Below are 27,974 nucleotides of genomic sequence, written 5' to 3'. Positions count from 1 at the left end.
TGAACAGGCCTCAGGCCAACCGACTGAACCACCTGAACAGGCCTCAGGCCAACCGACTGAACCACCTGAACAGGCCTCAGGCCAACCGACTGAACCGGGCCTCAGGCCAACCGACTGAACAGGCCTCAGGCCAACCGACTGAACAGGCCTCAGGCCAACCAACTGAACCACCTGAACAGGCCTCAGGCCAACCGACTGAACCACTTGAACAGGCCTCAGGCCAACCGACTGAACCGACTGAACAGGCCTCAGGCCAACCGACTGAACAGGCCTCAGGGCAACCGACTGAACCACCTGAACAGGCCTCAGGCCAACCGACTGAACCACCTGAACAGGCCTCAGGCCAACAGACTGAACAGGCCTCAGGCCAACCGACTGAACTACCTGAACAGGCCTCAGGCCAACCGACTGAACCACCTGAACAGGCCTCAGGCCAACCGACTGAACCACCTGAACAGGCCGCAGGCCAACCGACTGAACCACCTGAACAGGCCTCAGGCCAACCGACTGAACCACCTGAACAGGCCTCAGGCCAACCGACTGAACAGGCCTCAGGCCAACCGACTGAACAGGCCTCAGGCCAACCGACTGAACCACCTGAACAGGCCTCAGGCCAACCGACTGAACAGGCCTCAGGCCAACCGACTGAACCACCTGAACAGGCCTCAGGCCAACCGACTGAACCACCTGAACAGGCCTCAGGCCAACCGACTGAACAGGCCTCAGGCCAACCGACTGAACCACCTGAACAGGCCTCAGGCCAACCGACTGAACCACCTGAACAGGCCTCAGGCCAACCGACTGAACCACCTGAACAGGCCTCAGGCCAACCGACTGAACCGGCCTCAGGCCAACCGACTGAACAGGCCTCAGGCCAACCGACTGAACAGGCCTCAGGCCAACCAACTGAACCACCTGAACAGGCCTCAGGCCAACCGACTGAACCACCTGAACAGGCCTCAGGCCAACCGACTGAACCGACTGAACAGGCCTCAGGCCAACAGACTGAACAGGCCTCAGGGCAACCGACTGAACCGACTGAACAGGCCTCAGGCCAACCGACTGAACCACCTGAACAGGCCTCAGGCCAACCGACTGAACAGGCCTCAGGCCAACCGACTGAACCACCTGAACAGGCCTCAGGCCAACCGACTGAACAGGCCTCAGGCCAACCGACTGAACCACCTGAACAGGCCTCAGGGCAACCGACTGAACCACCTGAACAGGCCTCAGGCCAACCGACTGAACAGGCCTCAGGGCAACCGACTGAACAGGCCAACAGACTGAACCACTAAAAAGGATAGGTCACCAGAGCCTTCTGGTTAATTAGCTGTAATACCTGAGCAGGTACAGATGCTTTAGGTTTCTACTGTACTACACCACTACAGTGTAGAGGCTTGTTGAAACAGGGATCAGTGCAGACAGGAAGTGACCAAGACACGAAAGGTGAAAAGGGTGACAGTGAAAGAAGAGACAGAGAGAGGGAGGCACACCTAGAGACCGGCAAAACCACTCTCTCTCCCTCCCTCCCTCTCTCACTCTGCCTCTCCCTCCCTCCGCCTCTCTCCCTCCCCTCTCTCTCTCTCCCTCCCTCAGTCTCTCCCTCCCTCCCTCTGCCTCTCCCTCCCTCCCTCCCTCCCTCCTCTCTCTCTCCCCCCTCCCTCAGTCTCTCCCTCTCTGTCTCTCCCTCCCTCCCTCTGCCTCTCTCTCCCTCCCTCCCTCCCTCCCTCTCTCTCTCTCCCTCCCTCCCGCTCTGTCTCTCCCTCCCTCCTCTGCCTCTCTCTCCTCCCTCTCTCCATCCGTCTCTCCTCTCTGTCTCTCTCTCCCTCCCTCTCCATCCATCCGTCTCTCTCCCTCTCTGTCTCTCCCTCCCTCCCTCAGTCTCTCCCTCTCTGTCTCTCCCTCCCTCCCTCTCTCTCCCTCCCTCTCTCCATCCGTCTCTCTCCCTCTCTGTCTCTCCCTCCCTCCCTCAGTCTCTCCTCTCTGTCTCTCCCTCCCTCTGCCTCTCTCTCCCTCCCTCCCTCTCTCTCTCTCCCTCCCTCAGTCTCTCCCTCTCTGTCTCTCCCTCCCTCCCTCTCTCTCCCTCCCTCTCTCCATCCTCCTCCCTCTCTCCATCCGTCTCTCTCTCCCTCTCCCTCAGTCTCTCCCTCTCTGTCTCTCCCTCCCTCCCTCAGTCTCTCCCTCCTTCAGTCTCCTTCAGCCTCAGCCATATAAAAACACACCTGTCATAAAAGACTAGCACCTACATGACATCATCTACTTTCATTAGGATATATATGATGCAATATAACACATCCTTTATTCAATGGGAGAGTGGACTCATATCTCTCTCTATGGCTGAGGAGAGAGTGGACTCATATCTCTCTCTATGGCTGAGGAGAGAGTGAACTCATATCTCTCTCTATGGCTGAGGAGAGAGTGGACTCATATCTCTATGGCTGAGGAGAGGACTCATATCTCTCTCTATGGCTGAGGAGAGAGTGGACTCATATCTCTCTCTATGGCTGAGGAGAGAGTGGACTCATATCTCTCTCTATGGCTGAGGAGAGAGTGGACTCATATCTCTCTCTATGGCTGAGGAGAGAGTGGACTCATATCTCTCTCTATGGCTGAGGAGAGAGTGGACTCATATCTCTCTCTATGGCTGAGGAGAGAGTGGACTCATATCTCTCTCTATGGCTGAGGAGAGAGTGGACTCTGGGCATATCCCTCCGTGGCTGAGGAGTGTGTGTATGTGTGTGGGTGCGTGCGTGCGTACCTCTCGGTGGTTGAGCAGTCGCTCCAGGTCGGAGGCCATATTGTTCTTCACCTGTTGGAGAGACGTCTTCTCTTTCCTCAGAGATCTGGACGGACAAACCCAAAACAGAGAGTTTCTTTAGTGCTGACTAAATGAGACAGAATAACGACTCCCTCCATTTCCTCAGAGATCTGGACGGACAAACCGAAACAGAGAGTTTCTCTAGTGCTGACTAAATGAGACAGAATAACTCCCTCCATTTCCTCAGAGACCTGGACGGACAAACCAAAACATCCACATAAACCCCAACTAACCAACTAAATAAGGAATAGGGTGTAATTTGAGGCTTTCTTTAGTGCTGACTAAATGAGACAGAATAACGACTCCCTCCATTTCCTCAGAGATCTGGACGGACAAACCGAAACAGAGAGTTTCTCTAGTGCTGACTAAATGAGACAGAATAACGACTCCCTCCATTTCCTCAGAGATCAGGACGGACAAACCCAAAACAGAGACAGAATAACGACTCTCTCCATTTCCTCAGAGATCAGGACGGACAAACCCAAAACAGAGACAGAATAACGACTCCTCCATTTCCTCAGAGATCAGGACGGACAAACCCAAAACAGAGACAGAATAACGACTCTCTCCATTTCCTCAGAGATCAGGACGGACAAACCCAAAACAGAGACAGAATAACGACTCCCTCCATTTCCTCAGAGATCAGGACGGACAAACCCAAAACAGAGACAGAATAACTCCCTCCATTTCCTCAGAGATCTGGACGGACAAACCCAAAACAGAGACAGAATAACGACTCTCTCCATTTCCTCAGAGATCAGGACGGACAAACCCAAAACAGAGACAGAATAACGACTCCCTCCATTTCCTCAGAGATCTGGACGGACAAACCGAAACAGAGAGTTTCTCTAGTGCTGACTAAATGAGACAGAATAACGACTCTCTCCATTTCCTCAGAGATCAGGACGGACAAACCCAAAACAGAGACAGAATAACGACTCTCTCCATTTCCTCAGAGATCTGGACGGACAAACCCAAAACAGAGACAGAATAACGACTCTCTCCATTTCCTCAGAGATCAGGACGGACAAACCCAAAACAGAGACAGAATAACGACTCCCTCCATTTCCTCAGAGATCAGGACGGACAAACCCAAAACAGAGACAGAATAACGACTCCCTCCATTTCCTCAGAGATCAGGACGGACAAACCCAAAACAGAGACAGAATAACGACTCCCTCCATTTCCTCAGAGATCAGGACGGACAAACCCAAAACAGAGACAGAATAACGACTCTCTCCATTTCCTCAGAGATCTGGACGGACAAACCCAAAACAGAGACAGAATAACGACTCTCTCCATTTCCTCAGAGATCTGGACGGACAAACCCAAAACAGAGACAGAATAACGACTCTCTCCATTTCCTCAGAGATCAGGACGGACAAACCCAAAACAGAGACAGAATAACGACTCCCTCCATTTCCTCAGAGATCAGGACGGACAAACCCAAAACAGAGACAGAATAACGACTCCCTCCATTTCCTCAGAGATCAGGACGGACAAACCCAAAACAGAGACAGAATAACGACTCTCTCCATTTCCTCAGAGATCAGGACGGACAAACCCAAAACAGAGACAGAATAACGACTCCCTCCATTTCCTCAGAGATCTGGTGCTGCTGCTGAAACGTCACTGTTACAACACAGAACACAAATCACATCCAAACCTGCACCGAGTGGCGTGACGTTAGGGAAACTGGACCATAGAAGTGTGTAATAAATCCATCTCTCAATGACTCAATAGATTAACAACCACTAGGCTACCCTGCCGCCCCAATACCTTTCATATAACCCTCTGTTTTAGAGTAAATAAATCCATCTCTCAATGACTCAATACATTAACAACCAGGAGCTTGTAAGAGAAATGTTACCCTATATAGGGCACTACTTTAGGCCAGAGCCCTATATAGGGCACTACTTTAGGCCAGAGCCCTATATAGGGCACTACTTTAGGCCAGAGCCCTATATAGGGCACTACTTTAGACCAGAGCCCTATATAGGGCACTACTTTAGACCAGAGCCCTATATAGGGCACTACTTTAGACCAGAGCCCTATATAGGGCACTACTTTAGACCAGAGCCCTGTTTAGTGCACTACTTTAGACCAGAGCCCTATATAGTACACTACTTTAGACCAGAGCCCTATACAGGGCACTACTTTAGGCCAGGGCCCTCGGTGGTGCACTGCCTTTGGCCAGGGCCCCTAGGGCTGAGAAGGACAGGACCTGGGGCGAGCGAAAGACAGGGGGAGACTGGAGGGGGGAGACTGAAAGGAGGAGACTGGAAGGAGGAGACTGGAGGGGGAGACTGGAGGAGGAGACTGGGGGAGACTGGAAGGAGGAGACTGGAGGGGGAGACTGGAGGAGGAGACTGGAGAGAGACTGGAAGGAGGAGACTGGAGGGAGAGACTGGAAGGAGGAGACTGGAGGGGAGACTGGAAGGAGGAGACTGGGGGAGACTGGAAGGAGGAGACTGGGGGGAGACTGGAAGGAGGAGACTGGAAGGAGACTGGAAGGAGGAGACTGGAAGGAGGAGACTGGAAGGAGGAGACTGGAGGGGGAGACTGGAGAGGAGACTGGAGGAGGAGACTGGAGGGGGAGACTGGAGGGGGAGACTGGAAGGAGGAGACTGGGGGGAGAGGAGACTGGAAGGAGGAGACTGGGGGGAGACTGGAAGGAGGACTGGCGGGGGAGACTGGAAGGAGGAGACTGGAAGGAGGAGACTGGAGGGAGACTGGAAGGAGGAGACTGGAGGGGGAGACTGGAGAGGGAGACTGGAGGAGGAGACTGGAGGGGGAGACTGGAGGGGAGACTGGAGGGGAGACTGGAGGAGGAGACTGAGGGGAGACTGAAAGGAGGAGACTGGAAGGAGGAGACTGGAGGGAGAGACTGGAAGGAGGAGACTGGAGGGGGAGACTGAAAGGAGGAGACTGGAGAGGGAGACTGGAGGAGGAGACTGGAGGGGAGACTGGAGGGGAGACTGGAGGGGAGACTGAAAGGAGGAGACTGGAAGGAGAGACTGGAAGGAGGAGACTGGAGGGGGAGACTGGAAGGAGGAGACTGGGGGAGACTGGAAGGAGGAGACTGGAGGGAGAGACTGGAAGGAGGAGACTGGAGGAGACTGGGGGAGACTGGAGGGAGAGACTGGAGGAGACTGGAGGGGAGACTGGAAGGAGGAGACTGGAGGAGGAGACTGGAGGGAGAGACTGAAAGGGGGAGACTGGAGGGAGAGACTGAAAGGGGGAGACTGGAGGGGGAGACTGAAGGGGAGACTGGAGGGGGAGACTGAAAGGGGGAGACTGGAGGGGGAGACTGGGGGGGAGACTGGAAGGAGGAGACTGGAGGGGGAGACTGGAAGGGGAGACTGAAAGGGGGAGACTGGAGGGGGGAGACTGAAAGGGGGAGACTGGAGGGGGAGACTGAAAGGGGGAGACAGAAAGGGGGAGACTGAAAGGGGGAGACTGGAGGGGGGAGACTGAAAGGAGGAGACAGTGGTGTGTGTACCTGGTGTCCTCCTCCAGCTGTGTGATGCGTTCTCTGAGGGACAGTATCTGTGTGTCTCTCTGTCTCACCGTGTCGATCAGGTAACTGTAGGGCTGCTGGGCCTGCTGTAGGAGACGATTAGCTGCTTCCAGCTAGGACACACACACACACACACACACACACACACACACACACACACACACTTGTTGAACCCGTTTGTTGATTCACGCTACAGTCACTGACTTGGCCTTTGATTGGGAGGGCCCTCTAAAAACACACCTTTCAGGTGGAATATATTTCATGTTGGCAACCCTTCCAACATGATGTCGAACACTGAGACAGGAAGGAAGGTGTGGTGAGGACTGTGTGGGTTAGGAGTCTATACTATTACACTGTGGGTTAGGAGTCTATACTACTACACTGTGGGAGTCTATTACACTGAGACAGGAAGGAAGGTGTGGTGAGGACAGTGTGGGTTAGGAGTCTATACTACTACTACACTGAGACAGGAAGGAAGGTGTGGTGAGGACAGTGTGGGTTAGGAGTCTATACTACTACTACACTGTCTGGGTTAGGAGTCTATACTACTAATACACTGTGGGTTAGGAGTCTATACTACTACTACACTGTCTGGGTTAGGAGTCTATACTACTAATACACTGTGGGTTAGGAGTCTATACTATTACACTGTGGGTTACGAGTCTATACTACTACTACACTGTGGGTTAGGAGTCTATACTACTACTACACTGTGGGTTAGGAGTCTATACTATTACACTGTGGGTTAGGAGTCTATACTACTAATACACTGTGGGTTAGGAGTCTATACTACTACTACACTGTGGGTTAGGAGTCTATACTATTACACTGTGGGTTAGGAGTCTATACTACTATTACACTGTGGGTTAGGAGTCTATACTACTACTACACTGTGGGTTAGGAGTCTATACTACTACACTGTGGGTTAGGAGTCTATACTACTACTACACTGTGGGTTAGGAGTCTATACTACTACACTGTGGGTTAGGAGTCTATACTACTACACTGTGGGTTAGGAGTCTATACTATTACACTGTGGGTTAGGAGTCTATACTACTACTACACTGTGGGTTAGGAGTCTATACTACTACTACACTGTGGGTTAGGAGTCTATACTACTACACTGTGGGTTAGGAGTCTATACTACTACACTGTGGGTTAGGAGTCTATACTACTATACTGTGGGTTAGGAGTCTATACTACTATACTGTGGGTTAGGAGTCTATACTACTATTACACTGAGACAGGAAGGAAGGTGTGGTGAGGACAGTGTGGGTTAGGAGTCTATACTACTACTACACTGAGACAAGAAGCAAGGTGTGGTGAGGACAGTGTGGGTTAGGAGTCTATACTACTACACTGTGGGTTAGGAGTCTATACTACTATACTGTGGGAGTCTATTACACTGAGACAGGAAGGAAGGTGTGGTGAGGACAGTGTGGGTTAGGAGTCTATACTACTACACTGTGACAGGAAGGAAGGTGTGGTGAGGACAGTGTGGGTTAGGAGTCTATACTACTACACTGTGGGTTAGGAGTCTATACTACTACACTGTGGGTTAGGAGTCTATACTACTACACTGTGGGTTAGGAGTCTATACTACTACACTGTGGGTTAGGAGTCTATACTACTACACTGTGGGTTAGGAGTCTATACTACTACTACACTGTGGGTTAGGAGTCTATACTACTACTACACTGTGGGTTAGGAGTCTATACTACTATTACACTGTGGGTTAGGAGTCTATACTACTACACTGTGGGTTAGGAGTCTATACTACTAATACACTGTGGGTTAGGAGTCTATACTGCTACACTGTGGGTTAGGAGTCTATACTACTATTACACTGTGGGTTAGGAGTCTATACTACTATTACACTGTGGGTTAGGAGTCTATACTACTACACTGTGGGTTAGGAGTCTATACTACTACACTGTGGGTTAGGAGTCTATACTACTACACTGTGGGTTAGGAGTCTATACTACTACACTGTGGGTTAGGAGTCTAATACACTGTGGGTTAGGAGTCTATACTACTACTACACTGTGGGTTAGGAGTCTGAACTACTACACTGTGGGTTAGGAGTCTATACTACTAAACTGTGGGTTAGGAGTCTATACTACTACACTGTGGGTTAGGAGTCTGAACTACTACACTGTGGGTTAGGAGTCTATTACACTGTGGGTTAGGAGGCTATACTACTACTACACTGTGGGTTAGGAGTCTATACTACTACTACACTGTGGGTTAGGAGTCTATTACACTGTGGGTTAGGAGTCTATACTACTACTACACTGTGGGTTAGGAGTCTATTACACTGTGGGTTAGGAGTCTATACTACTACTACACTGTGGGTTAGGAGTCTATACTACTACACTGTGGGTTAGGAGTCTATACTACTACACTGTGTGGGTTAGGAGTCTATAATACTACACTGTGGGTTAGGAGTCTATACTATTACACTGTGGGTTAGAGTCTATACTACTACTACACTGTGGGTTAGAGTCTATACTACTACTACACTGTGGGTTAGGAGTCTATACTACTACTACACTGTGGGTTAGGAGTCTATACTACTACACTGTGGGTTAGGAGTCTATACTACTACTACACTGTGGGTTAGGAGTCTATACTACTACACTGTGGGTTAGGAGTCTATACTACTACACTGTGGGTTAGGAGTCTATACTACTAATACACTGTGGGTTAGGAGTCTATACTACTACTACACTGTGGGTTAGGAGTCTATTACACTGTGGGTTAGGAGTCTATACTACTACACTGTGGGTTAGGAGTCTATTACACTGTGGGTTAGGAGTCTATACTACTACACTGTGGGTTAGGAGTCTATACTACTACACTGTGGGTTAGGAGTCTATACTACTACACTGTGGGTTAGGAGTCTATACTACTACTACACTGTGGGTTAGGAGTCTATACTACTAATACACTGTGGGTTAGGAGTCTATACTACTACACTGTGGGTTAGGAGTCTATAATATTACACTGTGGGTTAGGAGTCTATACTATTACACTGTGGGTTAGGAGTCTATACTACTACACTGTGGGTTAGGAGTCTATACTACTAATACACTGTGGGTTAGGAGTCTATACTACTACACTGTGGGTTAGGAGTCTATACTACTACACTGTGGGTTAGGAGTCTATACTACTACTACACTGTGTGTCTGTCCTGTGTGTTACCTCCTCAGAGATCTGTCCTGTGTGTTACCTCCTCAGAGATCTGTCCTGTGTGTTACCTCCTCAGAGATCTGTCCTGTGTGTTACCTCCTCAGAGATCTGTCCTGTGTGTTACCTCCTCAGAGATCTGTCCTGTGTGTTACCTCCTCAGAGATCTGTCCTGTGTGTTACCTCCTCAGAGATCTGTCCTGTGTGTTACCTCCTCAGAGATCTGTCCTGTGTGTTACCTCCTCAGAGATCTGTCCTGTGTGTTACCTCCTCAGAGATCTGTCCTGTGTGTTACCTCCTCAGAGATCTGTCCTGTGTGTTACCTCCTCAGAGATCTGTCCTGTGTGTTACCTCCTCAGAGATCTGTCCTGTGTGTTACCTCCTCAGAGATCTGTCCTGTGTGTTACCTCCTCAGAGATCTGTCCTGTGTGTTACCTCCTCAGAGATCTGTCCTGTGTGTGATACCTCCTCAGAGATCTGTCCTGTGTGTTACCTCCTCAGAGATCTGTCCTGTGTGTTACCTCCTCAGAGATCTGTCCTGTGTGTTACCTCCTCAGAGATCTGTCCTGTGTGTTACCTCCTCAGAGATCTGTCCTGTGTGTTACCTCCTCAGAGATCTGTCCTGTGTGTTACCTCCTCAGAGATCTGTCCTGTGTGTTACCTCCTCAGAGATCTGTCCTGTGTGTTACCTCCTCAGAGATCTGTCCTGTGTGTTACCTCCTCAGAGATCTGTCCTGTGTGTTACCTCCTCAGAGATCTGTCCTGTGTGTTACCTCCTCAGAGATCTGTCCTGTGTGTTACAGAGATCTGTCCTGTGTGTTACCTCCTCAGAGATCTGTCCTGTGTGTTACCTCCTCAGAGATCTGTCCTGTGTGTTACCTCCTCAGAGATCTGTCCTGTGTGTTACCTCCTCAGAGATCTGTCCTGTGTGTTACCTCCTCTGTGTGTTACCTCCTCAGAGATCTGTCCTGTGTGTTACCTCCTCAGAGATCTGTCCTGTGTGTTACCTCCTCAGAGATCTGTCCTGTGTGTTACCTCCTCAGAGATCTGTCCTGTGTGTTACCTCCTCAGAGATCTGTCCTGTGTGTTACCTCCTCAGAGATCTGTCCTGTGTGTTACCTCCTCAGAGATCTGTCCTGTGTGTTACCTCCTCAGAGATCTGTCCTGTGTGTTACCTCCTCAGAGATCTGTCCTGTGTGTTACCTCCTCAGAGATCTGTCCTGAGATCTGTCCTGTGTGTTACCTCCTCAGAGATCTGTCCTGTGTGTTACCTCCTCAGAGATCTGTCCTGTGTGTTACCTCCTCAGAGATCTGTCCTGTGTGTTACCTCCTCAGAGATCTGTCCTGTGTGTTACCTCCTCAGAGATCTGTCCTGTGTGATACCTCCTCAGAGATCTGTCCTGTGTGTTACCTCCTCAGAGATCTGTCCTGTGTGTTACCTCCTCAGAGATCTGTCCTGTGTGTTACCTCCTCAGAGATCTGTCCTGTGTGTTACCTCCTCAGAGATCTGTCCTGTGTGTTACCTCCTCAGAGATCTGTCCTGTGTGTTACCTCCTCAGAGATCCTCCTCAGAGATCTGTCCTCAGAGATCTGTCCTGTGTGTTACCTCCTCAGAGATCTGTCCTGTGTGTTACCTCCTCAGAGATCTGTCCTGTGTGTTGACCTCCTCAGAGATCTGTCCTGTGTGTTACCTCCTCAGAGATCTGTCCTGTGTGTTACCTCCTCAGACATCTGTCCTGTGTGTTATACCTCCTCAGAGATCTGTCCTCAGAGATCTGTCCTGTGTGTGATACCTCCTCAGAGATCTGTCCTGTCTTACCTCCTCAGAGATCTGTCCTGTGTGTTACCTCCTCAGAGATCTGTCCTGTGTGTTACCTCCTCAGAGATCTGTCCTGTGTGTTACCTCCTCAGAGATCTGTCCTGTGTGTGATACCTCCTCAGAGATCTGTCCTGTGTGTTACCTCCTCAGAGATCTGTCCTGTGTGTTACCTCCTCAGAGATCTGTCCTGTGTGTTACCTCCTCAGAGATCTGTCCTGTGTGTTACCTCCTCAGAGATCTGTCCTGTGTGTTACCTCCTCAGAGATCTGTCCTGTGTGTTACCTCCTCAGAGATCTGTCCTCAGAGATCTGTCCTGTGTGTTACCTCCTCAGAGATCTGTCCTGTGTGTTACCTCCTCAGAGATCTGTCCTGTGTGTTACCTCCTCAGAGATCTGTCCTGTGTGTTACCTCCTCAGAGATCTGTCCTGTGTGTTACCTCCTCAGAGATCTGTCCTGTGTGTTACCTCCTCAGAGATCTGTCCTGTGTGTTACCTCCTCAGAGATCTGTCCTGTGTGTTACCTCCTCAGAGATCTGTCCTGTGTGTTACCTCCTCAGAGATCTGTCCTGTGTGTTACCTCCTCAGAGATCTGTCCTGAGTGTTACCTCCTCAGAGATCTGTCCTGTGTGTTACCTCCTCAGAGATCTGTCCTGTGTGTTACCTCCTCAGAGATCTGTCTCAGAGATCTGTCCTGTGTGTTACCTCCTCAGAGATCTGTCCTGTGTGTTACCTCCTCAGAGATCTGTCTCAGAGATCTGTCCTGAGATCTGTCCTGTTACCTCCTCAGAGATCTGTCCTGTGTGTTACCTCCTCAGAGATCTGTCCTGTTGTTACCTCCTCAGAGATCTGTCCTGTGTGTTACCTCCTCAGAGATCTGTCCTGTGTGTTACCTCCTCAGAGATCTGTCCTGTGTGTTACCTCCTCAGAGATCTGTCCTGTGTGATACCTCCTCAGAGATCTGTCCTGTGTGTTACCTCCTCAGAGATCTGTCCTGTGTGTTACCTCCTCAGAGATCTGTCCTGTGTGTTACCTCCTCAGAGATCTGTCCTGTGTGTTACCTCCTCAGAGATCTGTCCTGTGTGTTACCTCCTCAGAGATCTGTCCTCAGAGATCTGTCCTGTGTGTTACCTCCTCAGAGATCTGTCCTGTGTGTTACCTCCTCAGAGATCTGTCCTGTGTGTTACCTCCTCAGAGATCTGTCCTGTGTGTTACCTCCTCAGAGATCTGTCCTGTGTGTTACCTCCTCAGAGATCTGTCCTGTGTGTTACCTCCTCAGAGATCTGTCCTGTGTGTGTACCTCCTCAGAGATCTGTCCTGTGTGTTACCTCCTCAGAGATCTGTCCTGTGTGTTACCTCCAGAGATCAGAGATCTGTCCTGTGTGTTACTCCTCAGAGATCTGTCCTGTGTGTTACCTCCTCAGAGTCTATCCTCAGAGATCTGTCCTGTGTGTTACCTCAGAGATCTGTCCTGTGTGTTACCTCCTCAGAGATCTGTCCTGTGTGTTACCTCCTCAGAGATCCTGTGTGTTACTGTGTCCTGTGTGTTACCTCCTCAGAGATCTGTCCTGTGTGTTACCTCCTCAGAGATCTACCTGTGTGTTACCTCAGAGATCTGTCCTGTGTGTTACCTCCTCAGAGATCTGTCCTGTGTGTTACCTCCTCAGAGATCTGTCCTGTGTGTTAGAGATCTGTCCTGTACTCCTCAGAGATCTGTCCTGTGTGTACTACTACACTGTGGGTTACCTCCTCAGAGATCTGTCCTGTGTGTTACCTCCTCAGAGATCTGTCCTGTGTGTTACCTCCTCAGAGATCTGTCCTGTGTGTTACCTCCTCAGAGATCTGTCCTGTGTGTTACCTCCTCAGAGATCTGTCCTGTGTGTTACCTCCTCAGAGATCTGTCCTGTGTGTTACCTCCTCAGAGATCTGTCCTGTGTGATCTACCTCCTCAGAGATCTGTCTCCTCAGAGATCTGTCCTGTGTGTTACCTCCTCAGAGATCTGTCCTGTGTGTTACCTCCTCAGAGATCTGTCCTGTGTGTTACCTCCTCAGAGATCTGTCCTGTGTGTTACCTCCTCAGAGATCTGTCCTGTGTGTTACTCCTCAGAGATCTGTCCTGTGTGTTACCTCCTCAGAGATCTGTCCTGTGTGTTACCTCCTCAGAGATCTGTCCTGTGTGTTACCTCCTCAGAGATCTGTCCTGTGTGTTACCTCCTCAGAGATCTGTCCTGTGTGTTACCTCCTCAGAGATCTGTCCTGTGTGTTACCTCCTCAGAGATCTGTCCTGTGTTTACCTCCTCAGAGATCTGTCCTGTGTGTTACAGAGATCTGTCCTGTGTGTTACCTCCTCAGAGATCTGTCCTGTGTGTTACCTCCTCAGAGATCTGTCCTGTGTGTTACAGAGATCTGTCCTGTGTGTTACCTCCTCAGAGATCTGTCCTGTGTGATACCTCCTCAGAGATCTGTCCTGTGTGTTACCTCCTCAGAGATCTGTCCTGTGTGTTACCTCCTCAGAGATCTGTCCTGTGTGTTACCTCCTCAGAGATCTGTCCTGTGTGTTACCTCCTCAGAGATCTGTCCTGTGTGTTACCTCCTCAGAGATCTGTCCTGTGTGTACCTCCTCAGAGATCTGTCCTGTGTGTTACCTCCTCAGAGATCTGTCCTGTGTCCTGTTACCTCCTCAGAGATCTGTCCTGTGTGTTACCTCCTCAGAGATCTGTCCTGTGTGTTACCTCCTCAGAGATCTGTCCTGTGTGTTACCTCCTCAGAGATCTGTCCTCAGAGATCTGTCCTGTGTGTTACCTCCTCAGAGATCTGTCCTGTGTGTTACCTCCTCAGAGATCTGTCCTGTGTGTTACCTCCTCAGAGATCTGTCCTGTGTGTTACCTCCTCAGAGATCTGTCCTGTGTGTGATACCTCCTCAGAGATCTGTCCTGTGTGTTACCTCCTCAGAGATCTGTCCTGTGTGTTACCTCCTCAGAGATCTGTCCTGTGTGTTACCTCCTCAGAGATCTGTCCTGTGTGTGATACCTCCTCAGAGATCTGTCCTGTGTGTTACCTCCTCAGAGATCTGTCCTCAGAGATCTGTCCTGTGTGTTACCTCCTCAGAGATCTGTCCTGTGTGTTACCTCCTCAGAGATCTGTCCTGTGTGTTATACCTCCTCAGAGATCTGTCCTCTGTCCTGTCTTACCTCCTCAGAGATCTGTCCTGTGTGTTACCTCCTCAGAGATCTGTCCTGTGTGTTACCTCCTCAGAGATCTGTCCTGTGTGTTACCTCCTCAGAGATCTGTCCTGTGTGTTACCTCCTCAGAGATCTGTCCTGTGTGTTACCTCCTCAGAGATCTGTCCTGTGTGTTACCTCCTCAGAGATCTGTCCTGTGTGTACCTCCTCAGAGATCTGTCCTGTGTGTTACCTCCTCAGAGATCTGTCCTGTGTGTTACCTCCTCAGAGATCTGTCCTGTGTGTTACCTCCTGTGTGTTACCTCAGAGATCTGTCCTGTGTGTTACCTCCTCAGAGATCTGTCCTGTGTGTGATACCTCCTCAGAGATCTGTCCTGTGTGTTACCTCCTCAGAGATCTGTCCTGTGTGTTACCTCCTCAGAGATCTGTCCTGTGTGTTACCTCCTCAGAGATCTGTCCTGTGTGTTACCTCCTCAGAGATCTGTCCTGTGTGTTACCTCCTCAGAGATCTGTCCTGTGTGTTACCTCCTCAGAGATCTGTCCTGTGTGTTACCTCCTCAGAGATCTGTCCTGTGTGTTACCTCCTCAGAGATCTGTCCTGTGTGTTACCTCCTCAGAGATCTGTCCTGTGTGTTACCTCCTCAGAGATCTGTCCTGTGTGTTACCTCCTCAGAGATCTGTCCTGTGTGTTACCTCCTCAGAGATCTGTCCTGTGTGTTACCTCCTCAGAGATCTGTCCTGTGTGTTACCTCCTCAGAGATCTGTCCTGTGTGTTACCTCCTCAGAGATCTGTCCTCAGAGATCTGTCCTGTGTGTTACCTCCTCAGAGATCTGTCCTGTGTGTTACCTCCTCAGAGATCTGTCCTGTGTGTTACCTCCTCAGAGATCTGTCCTCAGAGATCTGTCCTGTGTGTTACCTCCTCAGAGATCTGTCCTGTGTGTGATACCTCCTCAGAGATCTGTCCTGTGTGTTACCTCCTCAGAGATCTGTCCTGTGTGTTACCTCCTCAGAGATCTGTCCTGTGTGTTACCTCCTCAGAGATCTGTCCTGTGTGTTACCTCCTCAGAGATCTGTCCTGTGTGTTACCTCCTCAGAGATCTGTCTCCTCAGAGATCTGTCCTGTGTGTTACCTCCTCAGAGATCTGTCCTGTGTGTTACCTCCTCAGAGATCTGTCCTGTGTGTTACCTCCTCAGAGATCTGTCCTGTGTTTACCTCCTCAGAGATCTGTCCTGTGTGTTACCTCCTCAGAGATCTGTCCTGTGTGTTACCTCCTCAGAGATCTGTCCTGTGTGTTACCTCTCAGAGATCTGTCCTGTGTGTTACCTCCTCTCAGTGTGTTACCTCCTCAGAGATCTGTCCTGTGTGTTACCTCCTCAGAGATCTGTCCTGTGTGTTACCTCCTCAGAGATCTGTCCTGTGTGTTACCTCCTCAGAGATCTGTCCTGTGTGTTACCTCCTCAGAGATCTGTCCTGTGTGTGATACCTCCTCAGAGATCTGTCCTGTGTGTTACCTCCTCAGAGATCTGTCCTGTGTGTTACCTCCTCAGAGATCTGTCCTGTGTGTTACCTCCTCAGAGATCTGTCCTGTGTGTTACCTCCTCAGAGATCTGTCCTCAGAGATCTGTCCTGTGTGTTACCTCCTCAGAGATCTGTCCTGTGTGTTACCTCCTCAGAGATCTGTCCTGTGTGTTACCTCCTCAGAGATCTGTCCTGTGTGTTACCTCCTCAGAGATCTGTCCTGTGTGTTACCTCCTCAGAGATCTGTCCTGTGTGTGCGTTGCGTCTCTCCAGATCTCTCCTCAGCAGTGTGTTCTGTTTCTCCAGCTGCAACAGTCTACGGGCCAGATGGACACTGCAACACACATTAAATAAACTCTAACAGAAAACCAACAAATAATTATTCATCCCAAATTGCACCCTATTCTCTATATATAGTGCACTACTTTAGACCAGGGCCCTATAGAACCCTATTCCCTATATATAGTGCACTACTTTAGACCAGGGCCCTATAGAACCCTATTCTCTATATATAGTGCACTACTTTAGACCAGGGCCCTATATCACCCTATTCCCTATATAGTGCACTACTTTAGACCAGGGCCCTATTCCCTATATATAGTGCACTACTTTAGACCAGAAAACCAATTCTCTATATATAGTGCACTACTTTAGACCAGAGCCCTATAGAGATTCTCTATATAGTGCACTACTTTAGACCAGGGCCCTATATCACCCTATTCCCTATATAGTGCACTACTTTAGACCAGGGCCCTATTCCCTATATATAGTGCACTACTTTAGACCAGGGCCCTATTCCCTATATATAGTGCACTACTTTAGACCAGGGCCCTATAGAACCCTATTCCCTATATATAGTGCACTACTTTAGACCAGGGCCCTATAGAGCCCTATTCTCTATATATAGTGCACTACTTTAGACCAGGGCCCTATTCCCTATATATAGTGCACTACTTTAGACCAGGGCCCTATAGAACCCTATTCTCTATATATAGTGCACTACTTTAGACCAGGGCCCTATAGAACCCTATTCCCTATATAGTGCACTACTTTAACCAGAGCCCTATAGAACCCTAGCCCTATTCCTATATATAGTGCACTACTTTAGACCAGGGCCCTATAGAATATTCCCTATATAGTACAACTTTAGAAGGGCCCTATAGAACCCTATTCCTATATAGTGCACTACTTTAGACCAGGCCCTATAGAACCCTATAGTGCACTACTTTAGACCAGGGCCGTTAGGGACCCTATAGTGAATACTTTAGACGCCGTTAGGGACCCATAGAACCCTAAAGAGTGCACTACTTTAGACCAGGCCCTATAGAACCCTATATAGTGCACTAAGACCAGGGCCCTATAGAACCCATATAACGTGAACATACTTTAGACCAGGGCCCATAGTGAATAAGAGGCCGTTAGGGGCCCATAGTGAATAAGAGGCGTTAGGGACCCACATGAATAAACGTCAGGGACCCACAGTGAATAAGAGGCCGTTAGGGTGTGTAGTGAATAAGAGGCCGTGTAACCCATAGTGAATAAGAGTAACGTTAGGCCCAAGTGAATAAGAGACTCTAACGTTAGGGAACCATAGTGAATAAGAGGCTGTAGGGACCCATAGTGAACATGACTCTAGGGACCCATAGTGAATAAACGAGGCAACATGACTAACTGTAGAACATGGCCATTAACATAGACTCTCTTAGGGCCAACATGACTATCCTAACGTGTGCCAACATGACTAACGTCAACGTGACCAACATGACTGTATATGTGTGTGTCTAACGTGTGCCTGTGTATAACTCTGCTGGTTGTGCCAACATAGAATAAGTCAGATAACTATAGTGAATAAGAGACTATTATAACGTGTAACATGACTCTAACGCCGTGAATGAAGAGTGCCAATATGAATAACGAGTGCCAACATGACTCTAACGTGAATAAGAGGACTCTAGGGACCCACATGAATAAGACGCCGTGTGACCAACATGACTAAACGCCGTGTGTATGACTCTAATGTCTAAGACCCTAACGTGCCAACATGACTATCTAACGTCGTGCCATGACTAACGTCTCTTGTGCGACTCTGCCAACATGACTCTAACGCACGTATGACTCTAACGTCGTGCCAACATGACTATCCTAACGTCTGCCAACATGACTTCCTCCTATTATCAACATGACTCTAACGTCGTGCCAACTATGACCAACGTCGAAAACATGACTATCTAACGTCGTGCCAACATATTGCATGACTCAACGTGTGTGTGACTCTAACGTGTGCCAACATGACTGTGTAACGTCGTGCCAACATGACTGCTGGTTGTGCAACATGACTCTAAGTCAGATAACTAGTAGTGTCAACATGACTATCCTAACGTCGTGCCAACATGACTCTAACGTCGTGACCAACATGACTCTAACGTCGTGCCAACATGACTCCCTAACGCCAACATGACTATGACTCTAACGTCGTGCCAACATGACTCTAACGCCGTGCCAACATGACTATCCTAACGTCGTGCCAACATGACTCTAACGCCGACTGCCAACATGACTCTAACGTCGTGCCAACATGACTATCTAACGCCGTGCCAACATGACTCCTAACGTCGTGCCAACATGACTCTAACGTCGTGCCAACATGACTCTAACGTCGTGCCAACATGACTCTAACGTCGTGCCAACATGACTCTAACGTCGTGCCAACATGACTCTAACGTCGTGCCAACATGACTCTAACGTCGTGCCAACATGACTATCCTAACGTCGTGCCAACATGACTCTAACGTCGTGCCAACATGACTCTAACGTCGTGCCAACATGACTCTAACGTCGTGCCAACATGACTCTAACGTCGTGCCAACATGACTCTAACGTCGTGCCAACATGACTCTAACGTCGTGCCAACATGACTCTAACGTCGTGCCAACATGACTATCCTAACGTCGTGCCAACATGACTCTAACGTCGTGCCAACATGACTCTAACGTCGTGCCAACATGACTCTAACGTCGTGCCAACATGACTATCCTAACGTCGTGCCAACATGACTATCCTAACGTCGTGCCAACATGACTCTAACGTCGTGCCAACATGACTCTAACGTCGTGCCAACATGACTATCCTAACGTCGTGCCAACATGACTCTAACGTCGTGCCAACATGACTCTAACGTCGTGCCAACATGACTCTAACGTCGTGCCAACATGACTCTAACGTCGTGCCAACATGACTCTAACGTCGTGCCAACATGACTCTAACGTCGTGCCAACATGACTCTAACGTCGTGCCAACATGACTCTAACGTCGTGCCAACATGACTCTAACGTCGTGCCAACATGACTCTAACGTCGTGCCAGTGCCAACATGACTCTAACGTCGTGCCAACATGACTAACGTCGTGCCAACATGACTCTAACGTCGTGCCAACATGACTCTAACGTCATGCCAACATGACTCTAACGTCGTGCCAACATGACTGACTCTAACGTCGTGCCAACATGACTCTAACGCCGTGCCAACATGACTCTAACGTCGTGCCAACATGACTCTAACGTCGTGCCAACATGACTCTAACGTCGTGCCAACATGACTCTAACGTCGTGCCAACATGACTCTAACGTCGTGCCAACATGACTCTAACGCCGTGCCAACATGACTCTAACGTCGTGCCAACATGACTCTAACGTCTGCCAACATGACTCTAACGTCGTGCAACATGACTCTAACGGTCCAACATGACTCTAACGCCGTGAACATGACTCTAACGCCGTGCAACATGACTCTAACGCCGTGCCAACATGACTCTAACGCCGTGCCAACATGACTCTAACGCCGTGCCAACATGACTCTAACGTGGTCCAGGACTCTAACGTCGTGCCAACATGACTCTAACGTCGTGCCAACATGACTCTAACGCCGTGCCAACATGACTCTAACCCTGGAACATGACTCTAACGTCGTGCCAACATGACTCTACATGAACTGACTCTAACGCTGTATGCCAACATGACCTAACGTGTGCCAACATGAGCTAACGGGCCAACATGACTCTAACGTCCTGGAACATGACTCTAACGTCGTGCCAACATGATCTAACGCCCTGGAACATGACTCTAACGTCGTGCCAACATGACACCCGTCGTGCCAACATGACTCTAACGTCGTGCCAACATGACTCTAACGTCCTGCCAACATGACTCTAACGTCACCCTGCCAACATGACTCTAACGTCCTGGAACATGAGCTAACGGGCCAACATGACTATGTAACGTCGTGGAACATGACTCTAACGTCGTGCCAACATGACTGTAACGTCCTGCCAACATGAGCTAAGGGCTGATGAACATTACTTTCACAGCCTGCACCAGAGCTAAGGGCTGCTCCAGTTTCTGCGTAACACCCTGGCTCAGCAGGGCTAAGGGCTGTATCTGCTTCTCTGAGGACGCCTGAAGCCTGTACAACTCCTGGACCTGAGGAAGACTAGGGGCTGTATGTAACAACAGGAGCTAAGGGGCTGTATGTAACACCCTGGACAGGAGCTAAGGGCTGTATGTAACACCCTGGACAGGAGCTAAGGGGCTGTATGTAACACCCTGGACAGGAGCTAAGGGCTGTATGTAACACCCTGGACCAGGAGCTAAGGGTTGTATGTAACACCCTGGACAGGGGCTAAGGGGCTGTAGTAACACCCTGGACAGGAGCTAAGGGCTGTATGTAACACCCTGGACAGGAGCTAAGGGGCTGTATGTAACACCCTGGACAGGAGCTAAGGGCTGTATGTAACACCCTGGACAGGAGCTAAGGGCTGTATGTAACACCCTGGACCAGGAGCTAAGGGCTGTATGTAACACCCTGGACAGGAGCTAAGGGCTGTATGTAACACCCTGGACAGGAGCTAAGGGCTGTATGTAACACCCTGCACCAGAGCTAAGGGGCTGTATGTAACACCCTGGACAGGAGCTAAGGGCTGTATGTAACACCCTGGACAGGAGCTAAGGGCTGTATGTAACACCCTGGACAGAGCTAAGGGCTGTATGTAACACCCTGGACAGGAGCTAAGGGCTGTATGTAACACCCTGGACAGGAGCTAAGGGCTGTATGTAACACCCTGGACAGGAGCTAAGGGCTGTATGTAACACCCTGGACAGGAGCTAAGGGCTGTATGTAACACCCTGGACCAGGAGCTAAGGGCTGTATGTAACACCCTGGACAGGAGCTAAGGGGCTGCCCTACTATGTAACACCCTGGACAGGAGCTTAGGATTCCAGTAGTCTGGCTGTATGTAACACCCTGGGTCCTGGAGCTAAGGGCTGTATGTAACACCCTGGACAGGAGCTAAGGGGCTGTATGTAACACCCTGGACAGGAGCTAAGGGCTGTATGTAACACCCTGGACAGGAGCTAAGGGCTTCTATGTAACACCCTGGACCAGGAGCTAAGGGCTGTATGTAACACCCTGGACCAGGAGCTAAGGGCTGTATGTAACACCCTGGACAGGAGCTATAGGGGGCTAACCCTGGGGAGCTAAGGGCTATGTAACACCCTGGACAGGAGCTAAGGGGCTGTATGTAACACCCTGGACCGGAGCTAAGGGCTGTATGTAACACCCTGGACCAGGGCTAAGGGCTGTATGTAACACCCTGGACAGGAGCTAAGGGGAATAGGTGTAACACCCTGGACAGGAGCTAAGGGCTGTATGTAACACCCTGGACAGGAGCTAAGGGCTGTATGTAACACCCTGGACAGGAGCTAAGGGCTGTATGTAACACCCTGGACCAGAGCTAAGGGCTGTATGTAACACCCTGGACCAGAGCTAATGAGCTATATGTAACAGCCTGGACAGGAGCTAAGGGGCTGTATGTAACACCCTGGACAGGAGCTAAGGGCTGTATGTAAACACCCTGGACAGGAGCTAAGGGCTGTATGTAACACCCTGGACAGGAGCTAAGGGGCTGTATGTAACACCCTGGACAGGAGCTACGGGCTGTATGTAACACCCTGGACAGGAGCTAAGGGGCTGTATGTAACACCCTGGACAGGAGCTACGGGCTGTATGTAACACCCTGGACAGGAGCTAAGGGCTGTATGTAACACCCTGGACCAGGAGCTAATGGGCTGTCTGTAACACCTGGACAACCAAAATGCTTATGATTCCAGTAGTAGGGCTTCTATAGGGCTCCTGGTCTAAAGTAGTTCAACTATTAGGGAATAGGGTTTCTAGGGCCCTGGTCTAAAGTAGTGCACTATATAGGGAATAGGGTTCTATAGGGCCCTGGTCTAAAGTAGTGCACTATATAGGGAATAGGGTTCTATAGGGCTCTGGTCTAAAGTAGTGCACTATATATAGGGAATAGGGTTCTATAGGGCCCTGGTCTAAAGTAGTGCACTATATAGGGAATAGGGTTCTATAGGGCCCTGGTCTAAAGTAGTGCACTATATAGGGAATAGGGCTCTATAGGGCCCTGGTCTAAAGTAGTGCACTATATAGGGAATAGGGTTCTATAGGGCCCTGGTCTAAAGTAGTGCACTATATAGGGAATAGGGTTCTATAGGGCCCTGGTCTAAAGTAGTGCACTATATAGGGAATAGGGCACCATTTGGGACCCCCACCTCTAGCTTCTTCTGGTGTTTCTCTGTCTCCATCTGACACTGTTCCAGGTTCCTGGCGGTCTCCTCTTGTACCATCTGAGAGCGCTCTGTCTCAAAGCTCTTCAGCTTCACCTGGTTCAGGAGCTCTGCCACTCGGCTGTCTGTCCCCGTCTGGACACCACGGAACCTGAGGACACACAGTTATATGTTCTATGTTCTATATGTTCTAGGCCCTCTCCTATTCTCGCTATACACCAAGTCACTTGGCTCTGTCATAACCTCACATGGTCTCTCCTATCATTGCTATGCAGACGACACACAATTAATCTTCTCCTTTCCCCCTCTGATGACCAGGTGGCGAATCGCATCTCTGCATGTCTGGCAGACATATCAGTGTGGATGACGGATCACCACCTCAAGCTGAACCTCGGCAAGACGGAGCTGCTCTTCCTCCCGGGGAAGGACTGCCCGTTCCATGATCTCGCCATCACGGTTGACAACTCCATCGTGTCCTCCTCCCAGAGCGCTAAGAACCTTGGCGTGATCCTGGACAACACCCTGTCGTTCTCAACTAACATCAAGGCGGTGGCCCTTAAACCCCTACAACTCATCCAGAACGCCGCAGCCCGTCTGGTGTTCAACCTTCCCAAGTTCTCTCACGTCACCCCGCTCCTCCGCTCTCTCCACTGGCTTCCAGTTGAAGCTCGCATCCGCTACAAGACCATGGTGCTTGCCTACGGAGCTGTGAGGGGAACGGCACCTCAGTACCTCCAGGCTCTGATCAGGCCCTACACCCAAACAAGGGCACTGCGTTCATCCACCTCTGGCCTGCTCGCCTCCCTACCACTGAGGAAGTACAGTTCCCGCTCAGCCCAGTCAAAACTGTTCGCTGCTCTGGCCCCCCAATGGTGGAACAAACTCCCTCACGACGCCAGGACAGCGGAGTCAATCACCACCTTCCGGAGACACCTGAAACCCCACCTCTTTAAGGAATACCTAGGATAGGATAAAGTAATCCTTCTCACCCCCCCCCGCCCCCTTAAAAGATTTAGATGCACTATTGTAAAGTGGCTGTTCCACTGGATGTCATAAGGTGAATGCACCAATTTATAATATTTAACCTGGGGACACAGCGTCTGCTAAATGACTTAAAACCTGTAATGTTATATATATTTAACCTGAGGACACAGTTATATATATTTAACCTGAGGACACAGTTATATATATTTAACCTGAGGACACAGTTATATATATTTAACCTGGGACACAGTTATATATATTTAACCTGGGGACACAGTTATATATATTTAACCTGAGGACACAGTTATATATATTTAACCTGGGGACACAGTTATATATATTTAACCTGAGGACACACAGTTATATATATTTAACCTGGGGACACAGTTATATATATTTAACCTGAGGACACAGTTATATATATTTAACCTGGGGACACAGTTATATATATTTAACCTGAGGACACAGTTATATATATTTAACCTGGGACACAGTTATATATATTTAACCTGAGGACACAGTTATATATATTTAACCTGAGGACACACAGTTATATATATTTAACCTGAGGACACAGTTATATATATTTAACCTGGGGACACAGTTATATATATTTAACCTGAGGACACAGTTATATATATTTAACCTGAGGACACACAGTTATATATATTTAACCTGGACACACAGTTATATATATTTAACCTGGACACACACACAGTTATATATATTTAACCTGGGGACACAGTTATATATATTTAACCTGGGGACACACAGTTATATATATTTAACCTGGGGACACAGTTATATATATTTAACCTGGGGACACAGTTTATATATATTTAACCTGGGGACACAGTTATATATATTTAACCTGGGGACACAGTTATATATATTTAATATTTAACCTGGGGACACAGTTATATATATTTAACCTGAGGGACACACAGTTATATATATTTAACCTGGGGACACACACACAGTTATATATATTTAACCTGGGGACACAGTTATATATATTTAACCTGGGACACAGTTATATATATTTAACCTGACACAGTTATATATATTTAACCTATTATATATTTTAACCTGAGGACACAGTTATATATATTTAACCTGAGGACACAGTTATATATATTTAACCTGGGGACACAGAGACAGTTATATATATTTAACCTGAGGACACAGTTATATATATTTAACCTGGGGACACAGTTATATATATTTAACCTGGGGACACAGTTATATATATTTAACCTGAGGACACACAGTTATATATATTTAACCTGAGGACACAGTTATATATATTTAACCTGGGGACACACAGAGACAGTTATATATATTTAACCTGAGGACACAGTTATATATATTTAACCTGGGGACACAGAGACACGTTTACATTTGAGTTCTTATCCAGGGACAAGACACATGAACTCTTCCCAGTGCATCTTGCATGACTGTTCAGTTAAACACGTGTGTTATGTTGGGATAGAGAGAGTAGAGGTCTCCTTACTCTATGTTCTATTGGCCTTGTGTATCACTGACTACAAACCACCTGCAGTGATACTAGACAGGAAATGGTTCCATATTTATCACTGACTACAAACCACCTGCAGTGATACTAGACAGGAAATGGTTCCATATTGATCACTGACTACAAACCACCTGCAGTGATACTAGACAGGAAATGGTTCCATATTGATCACTGACTACAAACCACCTGCAGTGATACTAGACAGGAAATGGTTCCATATTGATCACTGACTACAAACCACCTGCAGTGATACTGGACAGGAAATGGTTCCATATTGATCACTGACTACAAAAACCACCTGCAGTGATACTACAGGAAATGGTTCCATATTGATCCTGACCAAACCACCTGCAGTGATACTAGACAGGAAATGGTTCCATATTTATCACTGACTACAAACCACCTGCAGTGATACTAGACAGGAAATGGTTCCATATTTATCACTGACTACAAACCACCTGCAGTGATACTAGACAGGAAATGGTTCCATATTTATCACTGACTACAAACCACCTGCAGTGATACTAGACAGGAAATGGTTCCATATTTATCACTGACTACAAACCACCTGCAGTGATACTGGACAGGAAATGGTTCCATATTGATCACTGACTACAAACCACCTGCAGTGATACTGGACAGGAAATGGTTCCATATTTATCACTGACTACAAACCACCTGCAGTGATACTGGACAGGAAATGGTTCCATATTTATCACTGACTACAAACCACCTGCAGTGATACTGGACAGGAAATGGTTCCATATTGATCACTGACTACAAACCACCTGCAGTGATACTAGACAGGAAATGGTTCCATATTGATCACTGACTACAAACCACCTGCAGTGATACTGGACAGGAAATGGTTCCATATTTATCACTGACTACAAACCACCTGCAGTGATACTAGACAGGAAATGGTTCCATATTGATCACTATAATAAACACAATAGCGTGAAGCTGAGCCTGTTGTTTCTCAGTCTGACTGGTGGGCGTGAAGCTGAGCCTGTTGTTTCTCAGTCTGACTGGTGGGCGTGAAGCTAAGCCTGTTGTTTCTCAGTCTGACTGGTTGGTGTGAAGCTGAGCCTGTTGTTTCTCAGTCTGACTGGTGGGTGTGACGCTGAGCCTGTTGTTTCTCAGTCTGACTGGTGGGTGTGACGCTGAGCCTGTTGTTTCTCAGTCTGACTGGTGGGCGTGACGCTGAGCCTGTTGTTTCTCAGTCTGACTGGTGGGCGCTGAGCCTGTTGTTTCTGTCTGACTGGTGGGCTGCTTGTTTCTCAGTCTGACTGGTGGGCGTGAAGCTGAGCCTGTTGTTTCTCAGTCTGACTGGTGGGTGTGAAGCTGAGCCTGTTGTTTCTCAGTCTGACTGGTGGATGTGAAGCTGAGCCTGTTGTTTCTCAGTCTGACTGGTGGGTGTGACGCTGAGCCTGTTGTTTCTCAGTCTGACTGGTGGGTGTGACGCTGAGCCTGTTGTTTCTCAGTCTGACTGGTGGGTGTGACGCTGAGCCTGTTGTTTCTCAGTCTGACTGGTGGGTGTGAAGCTGAGCCTGTTGTTTCTCAGTCTGACTGGTGGGCGTGAAGCTGAGCCTGTTGTTTCTCAGTCTGACTGGTGGGTGTGAAGCTGAGCCTGTTGTTTCTCAGTCTGACTGGTGGGTGTGAAGCTGAGCCTGTTTCTCAGTCTGACTGGTGGGTGTGAAGCTGAGCCTGTTGTTTCTCAGTCTGACTGGTGGGTGTGACGCTGAGCCTGTTGTTTCTCAGTCTGACTGGTGGGTGTGAAGCTGAGCCTGTTGTTTCTCAGTCTGACTGGTGGGTGTGAAGCTGAGCCTGTTGTTTCTCAGTCTGACTGGTGGGTGTGACGCTGAGCCTGTTGTTTCTCAGTCTGACTGGTGGGTGTGAGCCTGTTGTTTCTGAGCCTGTTGTTTCTTCAGTCTGACTGGTGAGCCTGTTTCTCAGTCTGACTGGTGGGTGCTGAGCCTGTTGTTTCTCAGTCTGACTGGTGGGACGCTGAGCCTGAAGTCTGAGCCTGTTGTTTCTCAGTCTGACTGGTGGGTGTGACGCTGAGCCTGTTGTTTCTCAGTCTGACTGGTGGGCGTGAAGCTGAGCCTGTTGTTTCTCAGTCTGACTGAGCCTGTTGTTTCTCAGTCTGACTGGTGGGTGTGACGCTGAGCCTGTTGTTTCTCAGTCTGACTGGTGGGCGTGACGCTGAGCCTGTTGTTTCTCAGTCTGACTGGTGGATGTGACGCTGAGCCTGTTGTTTCTCAGTCTGACTGGTGGGCGTGACGCTGAGCCTGTTGTTTCTCAGTCTGACTGGTGGGCGTGACGCTGAGCCTGTTGTTTCTCAGTCTGACTGGTGGGTGTGACGCTGAGCCTGTTGTTTCTCAGTCTGACTGGTGGTTGTGACGCTGAGCCTGTTGTTTCTCAGTCTGACTGGTGGGCGTGAAGCTGAGCCTGTTGTTTCTCTGACTGGTGGGCGACTGAGCCTGGTCTGACTGTGGACGCTGAGCCTGTTGTTTCTCAGTCTGACTGGTGGATGTGACGCTGAGCCTGTTGTTTCTCTGACTGGTGGGCGAAGCTGAGCCTGTTGTTTCTCAGTCTGACTGGTGGGCGTGAAGCTGAGCCTGTTGTTTCTCAGTCTGACTGGTGGGCGTGACGCTGAGCCTGTTGTTTCTCAGTCTGACTGGTGGGCGTGAAGCTGAGCCTGTTGTTTCTCAGTCTGACTGGTGGGCGTGAAGCTGAGCCTGTTGTTTCTCAGTCTGACTGGTGGGCGTGACGCTGAGCCT

General features: G+C 49.1%; 1 long non-coding RNA gene across 1 annotated transcript in view; it reads right to left on the bottom strand.

The window, feature by feature from the left end:
* The window catches only part of LOC135567275 (uncharacterized), a 30,996-nt gene extending 14,566 nt beyond the window's left edge, over positions 1-16,430 (bottom strand). The window contains exons 1-3 of the long non-coding RNA XR_010462313.1: positions 16,276-16,430; positions 6,321-6,451; positions 2,759-2,843 (exon numbers count right to left, since the gene is read on the bottom strand). This is a non-coding gene — a long non-coding RNA (uncharacterized LOC135567275). The remainder of the gene's footprint in view (positions 1-2,758; positions 2,844-6,320; positions 6,452-16,275) is intronic.
* Positions 16,431-27,974: the final 11,544 nt, after the last annotated feature.

The sequence above is a fragment of the Oncorhynchus nerka genome, unplaced genomic scaffold (assembly GCF_034236695.1).
Source record: "Oncorhynchus nerka isolate Pitt River unplaced genomic scaffold, Oner_Uvic_2.0 unplaced_scaffold_2242, whole genome shotgun sequence".
Lineage (NCBI taxonomy): Eukaryota > Metazoa > Chordata > Actinopteri > Salmoniformes > Salmonidae > Oncorhynchus > Oncorhynchus nerka.
This window is presented reverse-complemented; position numbering and strand designations above follow the sequence as displayed.